Source organism: Mixophyes fleayi, chromosome 3, assembly GCF_038048845.1.
Source record: "Mixophyes fleayi isolate aMixFle1 chromosome 3, aMixFle1.hap1, whole genome shotgun sequence".
Taxonomy (NCBI): Eukaryota; Metazoa; Chordata; class Amphibia; order Anura; family Limnodynastidae; genus Mixophyes; species Mixophyes fleayi.
In genome coordinates this window covers 110,744,116-110,768,572 of record NC_134404.1, presented here as the reverse complement: position 1 = coordinate 110,768,572, position 24,457 = coordinate 110,744,116, and positions in this window count along the sequence as shown.

The window sequence follows — 24,457 nt, the reverse complement described above, 5'->3', positions numbered from 1 at the left end:
GGGAGTGCTAAAAAATTAGTTGGTAGATACTGCTGACAGATAGTAATTTTAACAGCCAGAAATATTTATGCACAATTATGGGGGACACCCCAAAAGCACTGGGGAGTGCTAAAAATTAGTTGGTAGATACTGCTGACAGATAGTAATTTTGACAGCCAGAAATATTTATGCACAATTATGGTGGACACCCCAAAAGCACTGGGGAGTGCTAAAAATTAGTTGGTAGATACTGCTGACAGATATGAATTTTGACAGCCAGAAATATTTATGCACAATTATGGGAGACACCCCAAAAGCACTGGGGAGTGCTACAAATTAGTTGGTAGATACTGCTGACAGATAGTAATTTTGACAGCCAGAAATATTTATGCACAATTATGGGGGACACCCCTCATATCCATGTGTGTCGTCTCGACTGAATAATCACCAGTCTGCAGAGGAGTTGTAATAAACCGGTGGCTGACGATGGAGTCCTTGGAGGATAGTGAACATCAAGTACCTGGAACCAGCTGAGATGAAATGATGATAGGAGATAGGGGATCGCACGGCGTGCGTTCCACAGTGGAACGCAAATCGGAATTTCTTGTATGACGTCAAGGAAGTGGACGTGTCCCAACACATTTCATTTGCCAGGCAGATTTCCTCAGGGGGTTAATGGATCTGAGACATGTCAACAGACTTTAAGGAAAAGATGACGAATCTCACTCTACTCAGTTTATAGCTGTGTTTTATTTATTTATTTATTTATTTAGTTGGACAGGAATTCATTAAATAAGTTAAGGGTAAGTTATACAAATAAAGCAATTGGGAATTAAAACATTTACCTCCAGATTGAACTCCAATGCACTTTAAAACAATACGTACCTCCTGGCAGAAAAGGATAATGAATAAAGTACAACCCTTTATTTTTCATTTGAAAGGGTGCATGGATAGTACATTAGTTTCAGTAAAGCAAGAAGTCAATTATATCTATTCTTCAGAACTCATAACTAGATAAAACACCACATGAAGCACTATATGTATGGTAAAAGTAAATTCTTAATCGGGTAAAATTTAAATTATTTTATCTGCCACAAAAGAACCATCATATCACTACTTTAAATAAAAAGTAGAGATAATTTTCTATTTCTTTTGTACGTCTGAAACTTGAACTGCTTTAGATGTTCTATTTCTAAGCTTCCTTTGTTATTAGCAGATCCATCAAGCATGTGGAAACTGCTTATTTTCAAAAACATAATTGTTCAGTCTAGAAAGTAACTGCTGTCCTATTCATTGAGGACAGTATAATTGGTAGAAAATATGCAGTCCAATGTTTTAATAATTCAAGCCTGTGAATAACCAAGGAACAAAACTGTAGATTATTAATTTAATGTATTATTATTATTTATTATTATGTAGTTTTTTAAGTAAAATATGCAATTTTGATGAAATAGCCTGCAAATTTTTTTTTATACAAAGCAGTAGTTTACCACTTTCCAAATGAATTAGTATTTGCAAACCTAATCTTAAATTTCTTTTTTTTTTTTTACAATATTATTATTATTTTTGCTTGTTATTGGATGGTTTGCTCTTCTATGAGATCTGCCGGGCCATTCTCCCATGTATATAAACCACTGGACAGTAACAATTCTAAAGTGACAGCTGTATGAAGTGACAAAGTATGTTGAGAATTAAACTTTCCCATACTGAATTGTTTCAAATATATTGAAAGTCCAGTATGGTTAGAAATGAATGAACTCTCCACTTCTTAGTTCAGTTTTACTGAATTATTCAGTGCACTCACCAAAAAACCTATACATATGAATGTCTAGTCAACCATATAACAAAGAAAAATCTAAAACGGTTAACTGGTTTAGTTCACAAATATCAATTGATTAAGAATAGTTGACAAGACTTTGGTGTATTACAGTACTTAACATTCCTAAAATGGCCAAACAGAAAGGACACTGAAATTTAAAATCCGCAATTATGTGATGCAATGTTAGTCAACAGCTGAAAATTCTAAGGATGCTTGCAGCCCGATGAGCTTTAACATTCAGTCCCCAGCTTGATGCTGATTTATGCCCCTATCTATTACCATCTCCTCTGAATCCACAAATCCCTCATATACGCTCCTGGTAGTCCCATTATTTCCTTTACATCAACTTTTTCTTCAATCCTTAGCCACTTTCCTACCATCACATATACCTGATGCTACACATGTTTAAAATTTAGTTCAGCGACAACAATGGGAACTGAATTATATATTTTTGACATTTGATGCCCAATCTATTTATACTAACGTTCCACATGAAATGGGCATCACAGGAGTCGAAAACTTTTTAGATCTTGATAAGACACTTTCAGAAGATGAGCATATTTTCCTCATAGCATTCATTCAATTATTTCATTTTCACTCAGATGTTTTTATTTTCAGATTCATGGTAAGTCAATGGGGACCATGCTCACCCTGAGCTACGCTAATCTCTACATGGGCTACATTGAAAAACACTTTGTTTGTGAGGATGAGTTTGCATCATGCCTGGTCCCCTATGCCAGATATATAGATGATACAGGGGCCTTTGTGGCTCTGACTTGTTTTTCCAGTATATTCCACAGATAGTAGGTCAAATTGAGATGTTGAGAATTTGAAGGCCAGGTCAACACCTTGAACACATTTTCATGTTCCTCAAACCATTCTTGAACAATTTTTGAAGTATGGCATGGTGCATTATCCTGCTGAAAGAGACCACTGTCATCAGAGAATACCGTTAAGGGGTGTACTTGGTCTACCACAATGTTTAATTAACTGGTACCAAAGTTACATCCACATGAATGCCAAGACCCAAGGTTTCCCAACAGGAAATTGCCCAGAGCATCACACTGTGTCCGCCTTCTTCCCATCCTGGTGTCAACTCTTCCCCAGGTAAATGATGCACACACACACCTGGCTGTCCTCATTATATAAAAGAGATCCAATCATGACAGTCTGTTGTCTACAAATATATTTAACCTGTAAGGCTGCAGAATAAATTCCATATGAACAGCAGAACAGAAAGAAGCCTTAGTCACAGCATTCAGAATATTTGGAAGCAAGACCTATGTGCCTATTTCAAAAGAACCAAATGGGAAGCTGGTGCAAATGACGACATTCTGGTAGGTTACAACGAGAGCCCCAAAAAATAATAGAAAATAGAAGCATGGTGAATAATGAAGACTCTCACAAAATTTTGATTAAATGTTATGATCAGTCCAGCCTGAGACACAAAATATCGAAACACAGAAAAATTAGCAAAGTGACATTGAAATCAAATTAGATGATTTGCTGTCAAAGAAGGAAATAAATAAATACCATCTCTGCCTTCAGTTCTAGGATCCACAAGATGGAATAAGAGCTTGTGATACATAGTTCATACAGCACCATAACCCAATTCAGAGTCATGGAAGGAGATACAAAGACTTTGTATCCATAAGAAGCAGAAATGGATCAAAGCTGCTGATGAAGAGTTGAACTCTCTCAACCAGAACCAAACCTGGGATTTGAGAGCCAAGGGTAGGTGTGAGACAAACAATTAATCATATACTTATTGTATATACTAATTTACTACAGCTACTGTACTGCAGTAGCTCAGAACCAGACACAACACTCAAAAGCAAACCTGTGTTGTGTTAATATTTTGCTTTGCAAATGACCCTGTGCTATAATATGTATAGAAAGAAACAGTGCATGACATCTTTTAAAAATTCCCTTTTTGACAGATTTAAATGTCTTGTTTTTGCTGCAGAAAGTGTTACTACTTTTGGTGTTAGCGTTAGATTATTAATTTAACATCCAAAATTATATATCCTTTTCAAACTGAATTGCTTTAAAATAATTTGCCATTCATCATCATTTTAAAATGTCATACCGTATTATTTTACATATTTTTTCTATCTGTTGGTTTGAGCCCCCAAAACTACTAATGGAGTCATAGCACTTCCACATAACATAAAGAAAAAGAATCTGATTATTTTGAAACATCTTCTCTTCTAGACTTCTGAAAGTGTATCAGCAAATCTGGATGCCCTGTTTTTTTATTTTGCTCATAGTTTTTTTTATCAATGCTATCATTTTTAAATGCTCATTTCAGATATTTTGCAGTTATGTCCTCTTTTTTACCTCTTTTTTATCATCCAGTTTTTTCAAAAGTTTGTATTACATTTATTGTGGAGTTTTTGTATAGTTAATTGTGGGCATCTAAAATGATATGCATAGGTATTACTGTTCAAAGTTTGTTTTGATTGTATGAGGTTTGATTTCCTTATCCCTGAATAGAAATAACATATTTTATATCATTTTGAATGCATAAAATAGAGCCTTTCATTTTTTTGGAAATTCTTCTAAACTTACTAATGATATATACAAATGTGTATAAACATGCAGTTTGTAGAGAGGATCCAATGTTTATATTTACCAGTTTGTAAGTTTAGTTGGTTGACTTATTTTGCATTCCAAATTTTTTATGTTTTTGAACTTGCAATGATCACTAGGACAACACTGATACCACTGATATGTTTATTATCTTACACACCACAACTATAATTAGTGCCACATTGGGCCTGATGCTTGCAAAAATCTGCATTGTGCATATACACAAGGAGAGCACACGCATGTGAGGGCGTGCAGAGTTGCATGCATCTGACACTTGCACCTTGCTACAATTGGAGAGGTGGAATGTGGGAGGGAAGTTGCGGTTTAACTTAGGCTGAAAACAGAAATGACATGTTCATGGAAATCTGTCTGATTCAGATCAGCACAGAGATGCATACACACCTGTCAGGACCCAAACTTTTGCTCCTTCCACAGGACAGATACAAATAAACACTGATGATGATGCAGTAACTAGCCACTTCTAATTGGCTGATTACAAATTCACCTCTGAAGCTGAGAGGTGCTTTCTGCACTGATCGTGCCTATATTATAAGATTTTGTGGCATATTTTAGAATTAATTTTTTGCTACATTCATTCGCACATGAGAAATAAGATTATATCTGTGGTATTATAGAGTCAAACCTTATAGTGAATGCATGTTTTGCTATCAAAACAAATGTTGAAAAGTCAGGTATAAGTTTATCTGTCTGTTAACATGCCTGATGTGGCCAAAATGTTTCCGTTGCAGAGCTGGAGGTTTTTGAGATTCGACAAACACAAAGTCCTACCACACTGGATCTGTATCTATAAGTGTAAATGTTAGGTTAACTCCCTACTTTTAAAAGCCTATAATATAGATGCTGTATCAATTTGTTTAAGCATAATATATAATTGTATGGGTGGTGCTACCACTTAAACTTTATAAATTCACAAGAGAAAAAAGTGAGATGTTGCCTATAGCAACCAATCAGATTCTAGCTGTCATTTTGTAGAATGCACTAAATAAATGAAAGCTAGAATCTGATTGGTTGCTATAGGCAACATCTCCACGTTTTCAAACCCACAGTTTAGTAAATATACCCCCATATGTTATATTATGGTGAGCAAATGCTAAACAATATAATTTGTATTTCATGTAGCTAAAAATAAACACAACTTTATTTAGCTTTATTAAAAAAAAATAGACTGTTTTTTTAAATGAAAAGTAGTAGTTCAGCTAATTTAATAAAATTTGTAGGTGTAGTGAATTAAAAACTGTACGTTTGAAGTAGTCTCATTATAATATCTATTTTAATAATACTGATTAGTACATCCTTAAAATAAGAGTCAGTGTAAGTCAATTATAGTGCTGGTAAAAACAACCCTTTAGTAATTACCAATTTAGGAGCTGATAATTATGCTCTTAAATCATGGCATTGTTGGGTAATAATGTTTCTATTTGTGTTTACAGATATTATAGTGCTAGTGAGATCCTTATTAATCGCTGATTTAAGAGGTTTTAAGTGTGCTCTTAAATCATATGATTGTAAGGTGATTGTCAATATTTCTATTGGGGGGTTATGGAATTCAGTATTTCCATGGGTGTTTTACAGATGAACCCAAATTGCATTGAATCAGCTGTAGCATCAAATTGTACACCAACAATAGAAAAGCTGTAGATTATGTTCACTTCCTGCTTAATTATATATTATTCATTCATTTTTTTATGGTATTACACAATGTGCCCTCAAATGCATAGATAGGCTGCTTCTCACAAAACCGATCATACAGCAATCACAGAGTTATAGGTAGTTGTATAGAGCTAGCTCTCTGTTCATTTATGTATTTAATAGTGCATTATGGTGCACAGTGACCTCAGATGCCTAGATCGGCTATCTCTCATATAGCAGATCACACAGCTATTCACAGATTCTCCTTTGCTGTGGGTGTCATGGTAATAAATTAATAGGACCCCATTAATTTTGCCACCGCTGTGGTGCATGCATGGACAATGGAAAATTGGTCCATGAGACCCTTGTCCACTGTTCTTGAACCAGCTAAGTCCCACACTGAATGTGCTTCAGAAAATATCTTAAAAAAAGGAGACTATACAGCATAATATAGAACATTTGAGCAACCTGTGTCTCTCCTCTTTTTGTCTCAGCTTTCTGGGACTTGTACTATTGCAGAAGCTGGATAAACACTTACGTGTCTAAATGTTCTATACAGTTCAAAGCTCTTCTCAAGCTGATGTAGAACTACCAGTCCTAACAACAGATGTTCCTTTTCTTGACACTAATTTTGAGCAATATGTTTTTGCATTATTCATTTGTATATTTTTTTAAGATATGTTATATGTTCTTGGTTCTATACAGTTCTGCAAGGGTTACAAAAGAAATGTATGATAGCGCCATGTTTGTTTTATAATTATATATTTTTTATAACTGCGCCTATTACACAATATCAACATTTTGTGTAATTTAAAGTAAACATGCTTACATTGTCTTTTACTGTATATACACGTTATAACCCTTGTGACTCTTTACAACTGGAGAGGAGGAATGAAGTGGGAAGGAATGGGCAAACTTAGGACGAGTGCAGTTAGGACTTGTTCATGTAATTGCTAATGGGATACTTAATTCATTAGTCTGTCTTCAATAGTATATGAAGTCACAGCTGTTTATTAACATTAATTAATTGATATTTTCATTTGGACTGTAGAGGGAAATAATTTCTTAAAATAACATTGACAGATGGTTATGTTTAATTGAATTTCACTCATTTTAATGGAAATTAAGTTATATTTTGTATTTGTGTTTGTATTTCATTATATTCTACATTGTAAATGTAACATTCATATTTATTAATGACACTATCCAGACACTATTCTCTGTTGTGTATTTGACACATCGTTACATTTTTATATTGTGTAGAAATAGGTTAAACTCTATGCTTTCCTTATGCTACACTTGTTGTTCCAGACGTAATCCTGGCGCATATACTAGTGTTGTAGAGCTGAACCCATCATGAGATGAGTTCAGCTGAGAAAATTGAGTAAGTTTGCTTTTTTTATGTGCGTTATTTTTTTAGGTGGGTGATCTGACAGATAAGTGGCCAACTCTGGATCAGGCCCAATGGAGCTAAATATCCAGTAGACAACGGGCCTGACTCATCAAGGCACTCATACTGAGCGCAACCTGCATTTGTTTTAAAACATACAGAATTTGGGCATACACGCGCACAAATTCAACAAGGAGCGGATCTAAAAATATGTACGCTGATGAATTCGGGTATAGGTGTTCTCAGTTCTGCTACACAAGACACTGCAGGATATATCCAATATCTATGTGGAATATAAATTTGCAAAAGAACGCACAGAAAAAATAAATCAATGTCACTTGCAAATAATATTTGCATTTGTGAAAGTGTTTTTCTAATATATTTTTTTCCACATTTATTAGGATGTTCATAATGTTTACTGAACATAAAATACATTTTTACATTTGTCTCTGATTGCAAACACTTTTTATATCATGCATACGTGACTGTCTTCACTAGTAATCAGGACTTAGGGGTATATTTATTAAACTGCGGGTTTGAAAAAGTGGAGATGTTGCCTGTAGCAACCAATCAGATTCTATTTAGCATTTATTTAGGTCATTCTACAAAATGACAGCTAGAATCTGATTGGTTGCTATAGGCAATAACGCCACTTTTTCAAACCCGCAGTTTTGTAAATATAACCCTTGGAATAGTCCTATAGCTGGAGCAAGAGATACAGCAGTAAAACAAGTACTTTTGAGATGCCCAAAGCTTGAAATAAATGCGTGCACTTGAGTTTAGCATGCCCATACTGTACATTGACTATGAGTAAATGTCCCTTCACTGTCCCGTTCCCTTCCAGAAATTATAGGCTGTAGTTAGTGTACTTTGTGTACGAAGGTGAATTGAACGAGGCTGCGTTTAGTTGCATATGGTCCAGTTCTGGGCACGCTCAAATCAAATTTGCGGATTATACGCACAAAATCAGCATTTACGTTCCTTAATGAATCAGGACCAACATGTTTACCGCTGCCTAGAGAAAGTTCTGTTCAGGATGAAATGCGTTTGGAAAATTTACACTTGAGCAAACATGAGAACCGGCATTTAAAATTCCCAGAATTGAGAGATGAGCAGAGGTTTATATTCACTTAAGATCCACTGCTGCTTGCATAAGAGGGTGTCACTGAATATAGGATTCAGCTTAAGTCTGAGTAAGTAGTGTTGATTGCTTCTATTTTGTAGTATGACACCATTGAGATATATCTACTAAACTGCGGGTTGGAAAAGTGGAGATGCCGCCTATAGCAACCAATCAGATTCTAGCTGTCATTTTGTAGAATGTATTAAATAAATGATAACTAGAATCTGATTGGTTGCTATAGACAACATCTCCACTTTTTTAAAACTGCAGCTTGATAAATTTACCCCTGGGGGTAAATGTATTAATGTCCGGATTCTTCAACTCCGGCGAGATCGGCGTCTTCAGCGCTTAAATTGAAAGCGCCGCTGCCTTGTAAAGGGAAGTTTCCCTTTACAAGGCAGCGCCGCTTTAAATTTAAGCGCTGAAGACGCCGATCTCGCCGGAGTTGAAGAATCCAGACATTGATACATTTACCCCCTGTACTCATTTGAAGCTGGTGCACAGAATGGGAGAACAGTACCTGAATTTTATCAATGAGAATTGCTGATAGTGTTTTACTATGGACAGAATGGGTCATTTAGAGTTGGACGCATTTATATCTACGTAAGAGGTGTGCCATAAAAACATATGTGGTTATTTTGAGTTGCACATATCTTAATATACGTGCAACTAATATTAGTGTGTTAGAATGCATCCTCATGAAAATATGTTTAAAGCGTATAAGAATACATTGTAAGCATATTATTATGAGAAACACCAGTTATCATCATCAACTCAATGATGACTGTCATTTAATGTATATAGCATATATTTTTCAAATAAATAATACTAATAATAATAATAATAATAATAATAAAATACTGTGGCTCCCCCAGCTAAAGGGAACCAAACACCAGCACTTGTAGCCTGGGCTGGTTGCTACTAATGTAGGGGAATAAATAACATGGGGTCCCTCCGCAAAAGCCACAACAAGCAAAAGGCTATAATAGGCTGGGCAGGTCAGACTATAAGGGGGAAACCTGCAGCATGGAGTGCCCCTGTCATAGTGAGAAACACCTCCAGTCTGTTCAAGTGAATTTCCTAGGGGAAAATGTGGGGTCCCCGTATGAAAAAACAGCCCTTTGCAGATTGGCTCCTGCCAACACATGTAGCCAGTCGGTGTTACTAGTGTTTAAAGTTAAAAGTCCAGGCAGAAATAAACTACAAAAGATATGCCTCCTGACAAGTGTATCTACGAATGCATCCACCTCTAATTGGCATCACAGTAACGTTAATAGGTCCTTACTGTGTGTGGCCTGCACTTGCACGATTTTTCCTTCCACTGTTCTGCCTCTCCACACATACGGAGACAAAAGTCAATGACATGAAAAATCTATATGCATTCTTGATAAGCTTGAGCAGTACATGTCCCCAATATAACAAGACTGGTCAATTACAAACATTTTAAAGCTCATTTTATCATCAGCTCACTTTATTGAGATCTTTTGTACATGAAATGCTTGTACCAATTCACATAGAGTGTTACACTTTTTGCAGATTGGTTTCTACTACACACCATAGGCCTGAATTTTCAAGGAATGTAAATGCCAATACAAGCCATATTTTGTGTAAAATCACACTGCACATGCCCGGAGCTGGACCATATGCCAGTGAATGCAGTAACATCCAATTCACTTTCGAGCACAAACAGGTTTTACTACAGTCTGCGATTTCATGGGCGGAACATGGAGAGCACTGGGCATAAACATGTAGTCAATGTACAGTAAAGGTGTGCTAAGCTCGAGCGCACACAGCAATGTATGATTCAAACTTTGGGCATCTCAAAGGTACATGTTTTTCTGTCGTATCACTTTCACAAGCTAAAGGTCTGGTGTAAGTGCCGATTACTAGTGTTGACGGACGTGTATACATGCTAGAACATGTGTTTGCAATCAGGAACGACTAAAAATGCAATTTTTGTACATTAGATGTTTCTAATATCCTAACAAATGTATTTTATGGGTTAGGAAATGGTAAACAAAAACTTTTTTCGATTTTTTTAATGTTTTGCTATTAATAACTATATTGTTAATAAGGGACATTAATAGTTTTTTTTTTATCCTGTGCGTCCTTTTGGTACTTTATTTACAACATATGTGTTGGACGTATCCTGCAGTGTATTGTCTGTTAGAGCATAGCAGACCTAGATCCACATTCAACAACAGCCGTATCTTTACATATGCTCCTTGTTGAATACCGACATGCGTATGCCCGATGTACATGCGTTTGTTCAAAAATGCACATTCAGTTGGTTTTGCATTCCTTGATGAATGAAGCCCTATATCTATATATAAATTCTTATGGAATGCTTAGTTTGTTTTCATTATTAATCCTTTTATCTATGTATCATTTATTTCATTTGTTTTGCTTTGGCTACATTATTTTTATGAATTTTAATAGGGGATTTTTTACACCAGTACATAGTTTACCTATATGTGTATTTTGTTTCATAGAAACTCCCTATACTAAGGCAAATGTGCATACTAATATATTTAGGGACACACATACTGATCTTTTTGTCAACATTTTAAAAATAATTATCATTAGCTTCAACATACCCTAATGGGTATGTTGAAGCTCTTCAAGTATATCCATTCGGTGTCTGCCTAGTGTCATTTTTGTTTTTCTATTAAATGTTAACCAAATCCATCCAGTGGAAGGCCCAGAACAGCTTTCCCGGGTCAATGCTCTGGCTAGCTTACACCAACAGAGTCCCGACTGGGACCTGAAACCTCCTAAAATCTGGCCAGGATCCAACTGGACCACTTTGCATTGGTTTCATCCCAATCGGTACTGGGGTATCTGAATGTTTAACCGGACAGACAAACTAAATCCATCCAGTGGAGGGCTCAGAACAGACTCTCCGGGTCAAAGTTCTGCCCAGCATACACCAAAAGGAGGTCCGACATTGACCTTAACCCCTTTAAAACCTGGCCTGGATCCACCTGGATCACCTTGCATTGGTTTCATCCCAATCGGTGCAGGGGTGTCGAAGATATTCGCCAACAAAGAAATAAAGAAACAAACTTTCATATATATATAGATGTTTTCCAAATCCATTCAGTGGAAGGCAAGGAAAAGGCTCCCTAGGTCAAAGTTCTGGCCAGCGTACATCAACAGGAGGTCTGACCAGGACCTCAACCCGCTAGTATGTCTTTTGGTAACCAGTGTTACCAGTCTGGGAAGTTTTGCTCCAAATCCATTCAGTGGAATGCTCAGAACAGGCTCCCGGGGACAAAGCTCTGCCCGGCATACACCAATGGGACCCAAAACCTCCTAAAATCTTCCCAGGATTCAACTGGGCCACCTCGTATTGGTTTTATGCTAGTCTGTGCAGGGGTGTCTGAATGTATAACCGGACAGACAAACAAACCAAATCCATCCAGTGGAGGACCCAGAACAGGCTCCCCAGATCAAAGTTCTGGCCAGTGTACACCAACAGGAGGTCCCACTGAAACCTAAACCCCTTAATATGTTTTCTGGGATCCAATACAAGTCTTTTGAAATTTTTGTCTAAATCCATCCAGTGGAAGGCTCATAACAGGCTCTGCGGGTCAAAGTTCTGGTCAGTGTCCACCAACGGGAGGTCTGACCGGGTCCCTAAACCCTTTAAAATCTGGTCGGGATCCAACTGGACGATCTTGCCTTGGCGTCATCTGAATGGGTGCAGAGATGTCGAAGATATTTGCCTACAAACAAACTTCTTCTTTTATCTATATATAGATTATTGTCTTATATTGCTGTGCTAGATTACGTTAAGAAAGTGCAATTGTATATACATGGCAATAGGAATCAAATAAAATTTGCTTTATTTCTCTTTTACATTGACAAGATAGGTAGGAATAAAATGTTCTGATCAATGTGCAATGTAATTAGGGCAAATTACCTATATTTAATTTAATTATGCTCTGGCTATTTCAATACACTTTTCCTAGATAGTCTTCCTTAATAACACACACCTTGTTCACAGGTTTCATTATGTGCCATGCCTACGCCACTCCTCTCCATTACTTTTATATACAACCTTCAAAGAGTTCTGTATTCAATAGTTACTGTATCAAGGCTGTCTAAAACTTATAATCACAATCAGGACATTGTCATATGTGTTCTGGAAGGGGTTAATGAGGTTAGAGATCACGTGGCCTCTGATCTCTTATAAGAATAGAGAGAATTTGTGTTATGACCTGTGTTTGTGTTTGTAACCAGACTTGGTAGGATACACTGGGTATTTTATGTTACTGTTTGATAATGCACAAACCAGAAGCATGATAACTTTTGTTTTGTTGCCAATAAAAGCCTGGCAGTCTGGGTTTAAAACTTTACACATTGACTATTTCACTGTTAATGCTGCTAAAAGCTGCCGAGCCTACCTGGAAAAGAGGTAAAGCTCCACAGAATATTACAAAATATCTTCAATAACACAATCTCACACTAATAATATAATAGTTCAAAAACTGCATACCTCCCCATAGTCCAGATTCTGAAACACAATTAGGTTTGAGGATTTATTGGAAAGTGGGTATGGTGTTTTTAAAATGTTGATGTAGGTGATTTGATCAGGACTGGATGTAGGCAGAACATTTTGGGAAAGTACTGTATGCAACTGAATAATTTAAAATTTAAGTTACTTTACATGGATCATCAGTAAATAATGTACCAAAAAAACTATTTCACACGAGTAAAGAAAATTTTTGTAATATTCGGACTCGCTTCAATTTAATGCATCTTGTGTTTTAAATAGAAAACCTTGACACTCATATGACACTTTGGATTTTCTCAGTTCATAGAAATGATCATTTGATTGGATTGTTTTGAGAAAACCGGGATCCATGGTAACACATTTTAAAATCAATGAATAGACTACATATATTGTCACCCATTGTTTTGCTAAATCATTTTCTAAATAGGATGAATGGTTTTCTGTAAAAAGAACACATCTCTATTCTCATAAATAGAAAGAAAAAATAATCAGAAAGTAAAAAATCATTATCAATCTATGACAATAACATTTTGGTTGTAAGAAACGTTGGAGGTGTTTTAAAGGCAGGTTGTCACATTTTCTTAAATTACTTAAAGGAGATAAAACATACTGACAATTGAAATAACTCTCTTATAAGTGAGAGTATTGTTTGTATAATTGTGTATTATTTTTTTATTTTTTTTTTCATGCAGTCATCCTACACAAAGATAGCATTATTACAGTGCATTTGAAACCGAAATTAATTAACAGTTAGTAGATAATCTTGGATTCCTGGAGATCATGCATGGCATGTATTTGTAGCTATTATTTGTGTTAGACATGTTTGGACATTGCACAGGTTCTTATTATTGTCAGATTAGAAAATTATGCAGTTAAATTTACAACTGTATTATGTTTCTACTGGGCTGCACTATGTATTTTACATTCTTCTCACAACAATATGGTGATTATACTGATTATATAATGTAAAATTCTGGACAATCTTAGTTAATTACATTACATGTTTGAAATATTAGTTGCCTTAAGTAGGAATGCCGTAAGAAATGTCGGAACGAAGAACAGACCCGCAACAGCACCCCCACTCAAAATCTCAACTTTGCCCTATATACTTTTGCTTGGTTTGCTTATTTAATACTTTTCTAATTATGACATTCACACTCCACTATCACCATCCTTTTATCATTAAATTGTAACATTAACCTTGCATTAACTATACATATGTCTTCATTTCAAGTCAAAGAGACAAAGTAATATTTGGGAACATTATTTAGTATAAACAAAATGATACATGCACTTGCGCTCCCTTCTTTGTACAACAGGATGACCACGACTTCAGATCCATTTTTCCCAGGCTGTGGTTTTATACACATATATGTATAACCCTAATAGGACTCATTTCTCCAAAAAAAGAAAATACCAAACATAGTGTAATATGTTATACTATAAACATTCAAAAGCAAGTCCACCACCATAAAACAGCTGTCTTCAGCTTTTACCGTGGATGTCAGATGTGTATATGAAAATACACCAGTGCTCTTCTAACTTCCAAAACCCCTTAGGGTATATGCTTACAAAAAAACAGCAAAAGCGAGCTTCTGAAGATCAGAAATATGCCTCCATGTTTTGGTCTTCAATCCATACACTTGAACATGTGAACAGAAGAAATAACACCAAAAAGGGAGATCTTGTGCATTAACTTTTTAAAAAAAATATAATCACAAAGAAAAAGGTATAAAAAAACACAATCATCTTAAAAACATCAATAGATTGCATGACATATGTGTAAAACCCGTACCAGACGTCTGTGTCAGTCACAACATACAGATAACTTATCTTACTGCAGTAACGATCCTCTCTAACCCAGTTAGGGGTTAGAAGGACTATATAAGGATGGCATTTTAAGTTGCATGCCATCCTAGAAAAAGACCCTCGAATGGGTAGAAGTGCATCGATCATATCCTGGTATCCAGTGGTTCTGGCAGACTGGACAGGGTTGAGAGGATGCATATTCCCCATATGCATTTGGCGTATCCTGCAGTGTATTGTCTGTTAGAACTGAGCGATCTAGTCATGTATTCATCAACAGACGTATCTTTACATCTGCTTCTTGTTAAATATGGAACTTCGTTTATATCTGATTTATATGCATTTTTAGCAAAGTACGTTTGTTTTGTGTGCCTTAATAAATCGGACCCATAGTGTCTAAGGCTATGTACGTATAAGAAATATAAGCATATAAAATATTGTGTTCTTTATGCAATTGCAGGGACTGTATGTTCCTAAATTATGCACTATGGTTACTCCCAGGTGTAGACTTTGTATGTCACAGCTCCCCTACCCCATGCATGTCCATCAGGAAAGAAAATTAAAGGAAGGCAGCACTTAAAAGTGAAAATATGCCTCTGTAATGTGTCATCATAGCTCTATCACCTCTTACTAAGGATCTGAGCACAGAGGAACATTGTACCTTGGTGTGAAGGTAGCACAATATGGTGGTGAAACATAAAAATTATAAACTATAATGTACTATTTTGCTTTGGGGCTGTAAAATTGAATCAGACATTGTATAATGCACATATATTTGAAGTTCTTATACTAGCTGAATAAATGTAAGGCCAGGGAGTGATTTTTGGGCGTGCACTAGGTGCATAATAATAATTATCCTTTTAAAAAAATCTAACAGACGGTGCTGAATATGAACAGAAGGAGGAGCAGAAACTTTCAATAATCTAAGTGTGTTTAATATGATTGATAAAAAATATAAAAATGCAATTTCAAGCATGTGCCAGTGTGATCACTTTAATGACTGTCTCTCACCATATACCCCAGCACAGGGGTCGATAACCCTGACAATCAGCTACACATTTCAAAATGCATCCTCTACAGTCTGATTGTGACACAGATGTGTTTGTGGCAGAGATACTACCCATAAAGAGGAGGATTTATGAATACTTTTAGGTACCGTATATACTCGAGTATAAGTCGACCCGAATATAAGCCGAGGCACCTAATTTTACCACAAAAAAACGGGAAAACTTATTGACTCGAGTATAAGCCTAGGGTGGGAAATGCAGCAGCTACTGGTACATTATTTTACTTTGTATAAAAGTATTCAGCTGAGACCCCATGCTTCCACTACAGTGGAAGCACATTCATTAGAAGCAGCGGGATTGGGGGTTAAGTTGATGGGCAAGGAAATGGATAATACACTGGATAAATGCAGTGGTATACAGTAAAACAGTGTGTGAAAACAAACAAGTTATACTGCTACTGAAATAGTAATTGGATGTGCCGATAAACAGATGGATCTGCAGTACTAGTGTCTGCAAGGTAGGCGTTATAGGTGCACAGTGGAATAGTGTTCAAAGTGGAATAGTGTTCAAAGTGGAATAACTTTCAAAAGGTAGTGACTTCCAGTCTTGCAGGTGTGGCGATATTTTGCAATTACCTTTAGATGGTAGTAAATGCGCTTAAGCTACCATCATGCGGGATGCCTTGGATGCTGTGTAGGGTCCCGACTGTTGTTCGTAGAGGCTGTGTGTGGTGTGAACCGGTCTGCCCGTGGACGACTGCTGATGATGGGTCGGGCGGGCTGTGGGGTTGGATGCTGGGCGTTGTGTTACCTCCCTGTTGCCTGTTTCCGATGAGCGCTGCTGGCCGTGCATGCGCGGTATGTGAAAACTCGGGGATATACAGTAAAAAGGGCTACATAGGGAAGTGCTGCGAGGCGGTTTATTAGGAGGTAATAAATCACACTTACACATCGCTGTACTTCTATCATCTATCTGTAACAGCAATCAATACTTTTTCAAGGAGTGGGTGATTTTCATTGTGGTCCTGGAGCATCACTCGAGTATAAGCCGAGGGGGGGCTTTTTCAGCACAAAAGAATGTGTTAAAAACCTGGCTTATACTCGAGTATATACAGTATATAAAGAAAGTTTCAGAATCACACGAAATATACAGTATTTTTCTTCTAAAGTTTGTGCTAATGGTCTAGAATATTTTAAATGGTGTGGATTGGAAAGACGCAATTTGGGAATAAGAGGTTGTGATTGCATTACACCTAACACACTTATACCATCTTGGCATGTCTGTAATAACATGTAGTCCCTGTGCTATTGGAACCACCCTGCCCCTGGCGTGGAGAAGAAAAGACAGATCTAATTGTAAAATCTTATCTCATCTCATTTTAAATTGTGTTTCACTTATGAGCAAATTGTGTTTTTAAAGAGTATGCAACAGGAATTTTTTATCTATTGCTATTATCTATTGCTAGACCATTCTGGCTTTCTCTGACCTAGGTTTATTTAGGCTGGGTACACACTACAGAAGTTTCCAACCAATGTGTTATCTACAATGATTTTACTATTGACTGGAAAAAAAAAGTTCTGATCAGCATGCCGATTTATGCGTACGCACTATACATGTTTAAAAAGAAATACCCTCACATCTGTGCTCTTCATCTGTCATAACCATTGGCTGAAAAGATCATGGCAGGCTTGTATTAAAGTAATTCTATCGTTTTAAAATAAGCATTGCCCAATCAATTGTATGTGTGTCCAAAGCACATGGTGGTTTATTTTAGCAGATGTAAATAGTCAACAATTCAATACATTATTATATCATGATAAAGTACAGTACAGCACAGCCAATACCAAAATATAAGTACATACCAAATGCAATCGCTTGCGCACGCTGCGCAACCACCGGACCCGATGGACAATATTCTGTATAGAATATTGTGTCAGAGTTGACTGAGGCCCCAGTGAGATGCAACTAATATATATACAGTCAGTGTTTCTTTGTGAACAATAGAGATGACGTAGATTGTTTCTATAGGTCCAGACGTTGGGTGGGTCCAGGCCAGACAGGTAATAGGTTGATTCAATCTAAGAAATCCAAAGGTGGGGGTCTTCTCTCCAGGGGGTCTGCTCCTTTTTATAGCCAGCATCATACAAAGGTTTACTCTCTAATATCAATAACTAAAGTATGCAATGTGCGATCTCTTCGCCGACTGCACCGGACAGCTGCTGATGATTAGGGCTTCAATATGATATCAGGCATGACACCTTTCCTATTACCTAAACCTTTAATAACACTACAATGTACATATAATCAACATATATATATATATCTCTATATATATATATATATATATATATATATAGACTAATAATAAACCGAATACTATCTGCTCCTGAGTTACAGTGTAACAGAACCAATATGAAATTATATAAATAACTAACTGTTGTAATGCGAGTGTGTGCGCGCGTATTTTACCGTGCGAATGCACCACGCCACGTAACACGTGGCGTACGCTTCGCAATACGCACGGCAAACCAATATTAAACCAATATACTTTCGTTCATCCAATTATACGACTTCAACAGTCCACCCTTTGATAGTACAATAAACTATCACCTTAAAGATGTTATAAGCAGGATCTCAGTACCATGTTTCCATGTTATGTAATACAAATCCCCCTTGGTGTATGTCCACGCTGTTTGTAGATCTAAACAAGTTATCATAAGAGAGAGTCTTAATCCTCTAAACGACTTCTTCTTCTACTATAAACCGTACACTTCTGGAGCTTGGAGATAACCTTTTGTATGCCCTTCAAGGGTGCAATAAAACACTTAATACATTATTTGGAAAGGTACACGGTACAGTAGAACGTGTATCAGCTATACAGAATTCTCTACTACAGTTCTTCAAGTTTAACAGGTTCTTCTGTCCAACGCATGTCTTCAAGCTCAGAATACATTTAAACACTTCATGTTCATCAATAGCATCATCCTATGTCTATCAATAATGTCATATGCAATCTCCTTCAGCTTGCGTTAATATACACACATCTAATAAAGTCACCAGTTCTTTTCATCAACCCTTGTGGGCGGGCTATTGTCTGTTCGTTCTTCCCAGTCTCTCAATACTCAGATTTAACAGTGATTGGCTTGCAAAGCATTGGGAGACTTCAGACTAAGGGACCTAGGTGTCCTACTTTTTCCCTTAGTGACCTCCCGCCTATAGTTCGGGTACCTCAAGAATATTTAGTGGAAAGAGAACTAATCCTACTTGATATAATCACTGAGGCACGTGTGAGCACGCCCAGCACTTTGTTTGGTCTAAAACCTTACCCTCCCAAGAATGATAATCATTCTCAAGGATGCCTGCTCAAGTCCGAATATTACTGGACTGGCATCGCTGGGTGTGTCTCTTTTTTAACTATGGGGTCGCCGTACTTACGGACGTAATGCTATTCAGACAATAGCCCCTCGCACTTTCTCCAAGCTCCAAGGTTTCCAAATTTTCCTTTACCCCTGAATTGAATAGAGTAATTGGCCGGACTGATTATGCTACTAACTTCTTCCTCCCCAATACCTCCTTATCACTACCCGAACCAGTCTCTGTCACCTGCCAATAATCAAAAGAATTAACCGTCCTGAGAAGAGAGTGAAATGAGAGAACACAAAAGAGGAAAAACTACAACTTCATGCTGGACAACAGTCTTAGCCTTTGGCTCAGGTGCTACTAACTGCATTCGAGGCCTTCCAGTACAGACTCATGAGTGCCCTTGGACCCTTCTCTGAGTGTTGGCCCCTCTGCAGTGGGTGGTATGGGCACCAGTGTGTCTCTGCTACCCTTAAAGCCGTGAGGCTGGTAGCCTACACCTGGTACCTGTCTGGCAAATAACCTAAGCTTAAGAAATTTCTGCTCCACAACTTACTCTCCTGATCCAACATCCTGACAGTTAGTGTGACCTTTCAGGAAACAGTGTTTCGGACGTTCTTGATTACTGTCTCGCTATTTACCTTCTCTCAGGGTCTAACCTAGCCTCCCAGTTACAATCTCATCTCACGAGGGGTCAAGAACATTTCAAAAACTGACAGGTTAGAAGTCTGCCCAGGGGTGATCTCTTGGTAGCGGGAAAGGACTAGTGGCACTTCAATCAAGTTCCAACTCTTATTCTATTCAATTCATTCTACCGAGTACCACTACTTTATGTTCACACTGGTTTATGGCTAGCTGAAAGTATGTGATTTGTTACCACTACTCATACATTATACATCTATTATCAATAACATGAATACCCCTATCATCTATTATAACTCTAGGACTATCACATTAAATAACAAAAGCTTTGAGTATGAAACAGTAATACATTAGACACATTTCAATACACCTCTACCTAGACATATTTCATTGGTACACCTGTGTATACTTGAGGATCCTGCATGGTGGTAATTGGATGACGTGTATTTGTTTTACCTGGAGGAAAACCCATCAGCAGGAGGGATATGGGATGGCTCTATTAGTCTACCTTGTCCATCTCTCTAGAGTCCACCAGACTCCTCACCACATCTCTTCACCTTCCAGACAGTTTATCCCTCGGGTAACACACATCTTCCTATATTAACCAATATGTGTATGCGTGCATGTGTGTGTGTGTTCACCTTTTTAAAACTAAAACAATACAACGAAAAACAAAACAAAACATAGATTTGTTAGCTGTCACATAAAACCCTGCTGTCTATTTGACAGCTATGTTCTCCCTGGTGTGACAGCCATGTATGGTTGTGCGTGTAAGTGTGGATCTTACTAGCAGCTACTTCAGTTGGTAACTGTGTCACTGTATAAAGTCCTCTATGTAGTGTCCTAATCATGTGCTGGTATTGCTATAAAACGATTTCTCAGTCACCTCAACATCGCCCTCTAGACTAGAAAAATGCTAAAGACCAATGTATATCAGTCGATTTTCCCTCTGCCAACTCACATGTCATTCTCAGTACCTCATATTCAGCTACTTGACTAAGTGGGAAAAGGCAAAGGGGTCTTTTCTATAACACTTTCTTCAAATATAACAGTATCCAGTACATGCCTGTCTAACAGTGAAAATTATAAAACATGAAAATTCTACATTTTCTAGGGTTTCACATTATGTCGTATCTTGTGGTAAAAATCCTACTCCAATGTTCTACACAGAGATGCATATCTGTATGCCTATCCTCTAGCAATCTCCTGTCTCCACCCTTTGTGCATCCATAAAAAGGCACATTTTTGTACAGGAGGCACGAGCCAAAACAAAAAAACAAAACAGATATGCAATCTATAACACATGAATCGTATTTCCACAACAGAACCTTTCTGCTTAAAATCAGCAGTTTCTATACACAATGAAAACAAAACCCCTGACTGTTTCTGTAACTCATATCAATCTAGTGTGTGTATCTCTGAATTTGTCTTATGTAAAAACATAAAAATATGTTTTAGCCCCATTGTTGAGACTGTGTCTGATTTTATCTCTACCAGAGCAGAGAGAGAGAGAGAGAGAGAGAGAGAAAGAGAGAGGGAGAGAGAGAGGTAGAGAGAGAGGGAGAGAGAGAGAGAGAGCGGGAGAGAGAGAGGTAGAGAGAGAGAGGGAGTGGGAGAGAGAGAGATAGGTAGAGAGAGAGAGAGAGGGAAAGAGAGAGGGAGGGAGCGGGAGAGAGAGAGAGAGAGGGAGAGACTAGCGTTTGTGTAAAGAATGAGAAATAGGAAAGCAATGAATGATGGGAATACAAAGGTTTGAATACAAACATACATGTAGAAAGGGAGATTTTTTTACAACAAAATGACAGCTGGATTGGACTCTGACTCTATGGGGAAATGGCTGTATTCATTCCACTGTTCCCCTTAGCTATTTGCTAACTATGACCCCTCCCCATACTTGACTAGGGGTTCTTAACAGTGCAATCCAGTGTCGTCCGTCATTTGTTCATTAAGAACTCGGTATCTCATTGACTACATACCTTTTCAACGGACTTTTCTAACTTATAATAGAGAAATGTAAAAATGTACTCTTAGTGACTCATATTTTCTCTGAAATACATAAAACGATATTTTGGAGCAAAGTATGTACATACTTCATTGTTGGATAATGATTCTCAGCCAAACAAATTATCATGAGTCACTGCAGCCTAAAACAAAAGAGTGTTCCAATTGTCTATTGTTAATTAGTCTTTCAAGAGTAATTCTTCTATTTCTCTATCTCACCCCTTTTAAACACTTGTCTATACTTCTTTTGTGTCCTCTTTATCTGTGAAAAGAAAAACAAGATAGTTATCTTAAAACAGCAAACAAAACAAACATTTCTATTCTTTGCCGTCGGCTAGTGATTTAGGAAAACAAACATGTGACAACATAAAACGAACAAACAAAATCAACAAAGATTACTTTAAAAAAAAATAAGTTTCTTTCTACATTTTGCACCTTAATGCTCACCACAGATTAACTCTAGAGTCGGCTATATTTCTCCCCCAGAATATTAGTTGTTACAGAGTGTGCAATCAATTAAAGGGGAACCTCTGAGAGAAGTGTACGCCTCCTTTGTGGATGTCTATGTGATTTTCAACCCAGGTATCCATTCTTCTCTCTACACAGTTCCTACTCATGTGTCCCATTTTACGGCAGTAGAAACACATCCCTGTCATGTCTGCACAATGTTTTGCTAGGTGTCCCATTTTATTGCATTGAAAACACTTCCTCAACTCCTGTTGTTTCTCTTCCTTTTTACAATCTCTCCTAATGTGTCCTTGTTCTCTGCAATTGTAACATCTCACTATTCTGGGTTTCCTGTTATGTGGGTTGTATGCTGGTGGTCGTGTGTGCAGTCCCTCTAGTGCTGGGATACTTACCATCATTACCCTATCACTTAGTGCTTTTTCCTCTTTACATATATTTTTATCATGTCCTATAGCTGACTCCCTGAGAACACTTACAGTGATTCCTTTCCAGTTTGGTAATGAAGTTTGCACCCTTCTTTTCAAGTTTTCCCTGAGGCCATCCATTAGAACTTTAACAGCAACCTCCCTGTAATATACATTATCTTTTATGTCTGGTACCCCAGTATATTTGCCCATTGCTATCAAAGCTCTGCAAAAATAGTCTGTTGCCTTTTCACTATCTTTTTGCTGGATAGTAAAAATTTTACTCCAGTCCACTATCACTGGAAAATATATGGCCAACTGTGTGATTATATGTCTAATATTGTCCTGATTATCATCCTCGGTTAAGGATTCATCCTCCTCCAACATACAATCCTTAATGAACTTTTGTATATCAGTATTGAGAGGAAGACAGGTCTTCAATAATACTCGCCAATCGTTATTAGTTGGCTCATACATATTACCATAATATCTAATAAACTTCTGACATTTGGTCAAATCCTTCTTAGGATCAGGGAAATCAGACAAAATTAAAAATGTTTCAGACCTAGTGCATGGATCATGCTTTGCTACATGTTTTAAGGGAACATCACTATTCCTGTCTGCTTTCCCATTGGGAACTGCTGTTGTGCAGACAGGATGTAAGTCTACCAAATCATTAAAACTAGTTGCTGAAATTGCTGCTGCAGTACAATGGATGTCTCCCCCTGTGTTAACCTTTTCATTATTCTCACCACTTTCAGCAGCTGCCCCTGCTGGTGGGACCGTTCCTCTTCTTTGTCCTGAAACATTACTTTTAACGTTACTTAAAACAACATACAACTTACTAGTTACAGTTTTTACATTTTTGGTATTGGCTGTACTTCCCGCCCCGACCGAATTTATCGGGGGCGTGTTTGCACTCAGTTCGCCACGCTTTGCAACGCACACTTCCGGAATGCTTGTTTCCGGTACGCTTACTTCCGCTGAACACGTGTTTTTCCTTACACTCACTTTCGCTGTGCGTTCGCTGCTCTGCCATGTGTTACCTTCCATTTGCCACAATTTTAAACAGTCATCATGTTCAATTCTCGTTTTTGTTGATTTAATCAACCGCACTTTATCTCTAACATTATTTAACACCTTTGAGTCAAGAGTACCTATGTTTGGGAAAGGTTTCACACACTCCCGGGTCATCTTGACCCATTTGTCGCAATATGCCGTAGCATACGCACCGTATTTATTATATATAACATATTTTGCCGAACCAACCGGCCATTCATTAGGCAGCACAACATGAACTATCTCTAGCGTTTGCTTCATATCCATTGTGAAAACAACCTATTTCTCAACGCTACACAAAAAGACTTTTACCTGTTCTCTTTTGAAACAGAACTTACTAGAGATTTTTTTTTATTCCTGGACGTTTTCAACAGGCACGTCCCCTTAAAGATATCAATGCCCTTCCTAGTTTGAGTACTTTACCACTGTCAGCACCCGATATCAATCAAGAATATCAGTGGTTGCAGCGTATTTCCTCCCACATCTCCCAAGTCGCAATCACGGCTGCACTAAATCAACCATGCGGTCCAATCGCACCGCCTACGGATACTAACTATCGGTAAGCTTTGCGATTAATATTTGGGAATGCCGCGAAAACCTGTTATTTTCGCTTTGAGTATACCTGCCAAGTATACTCT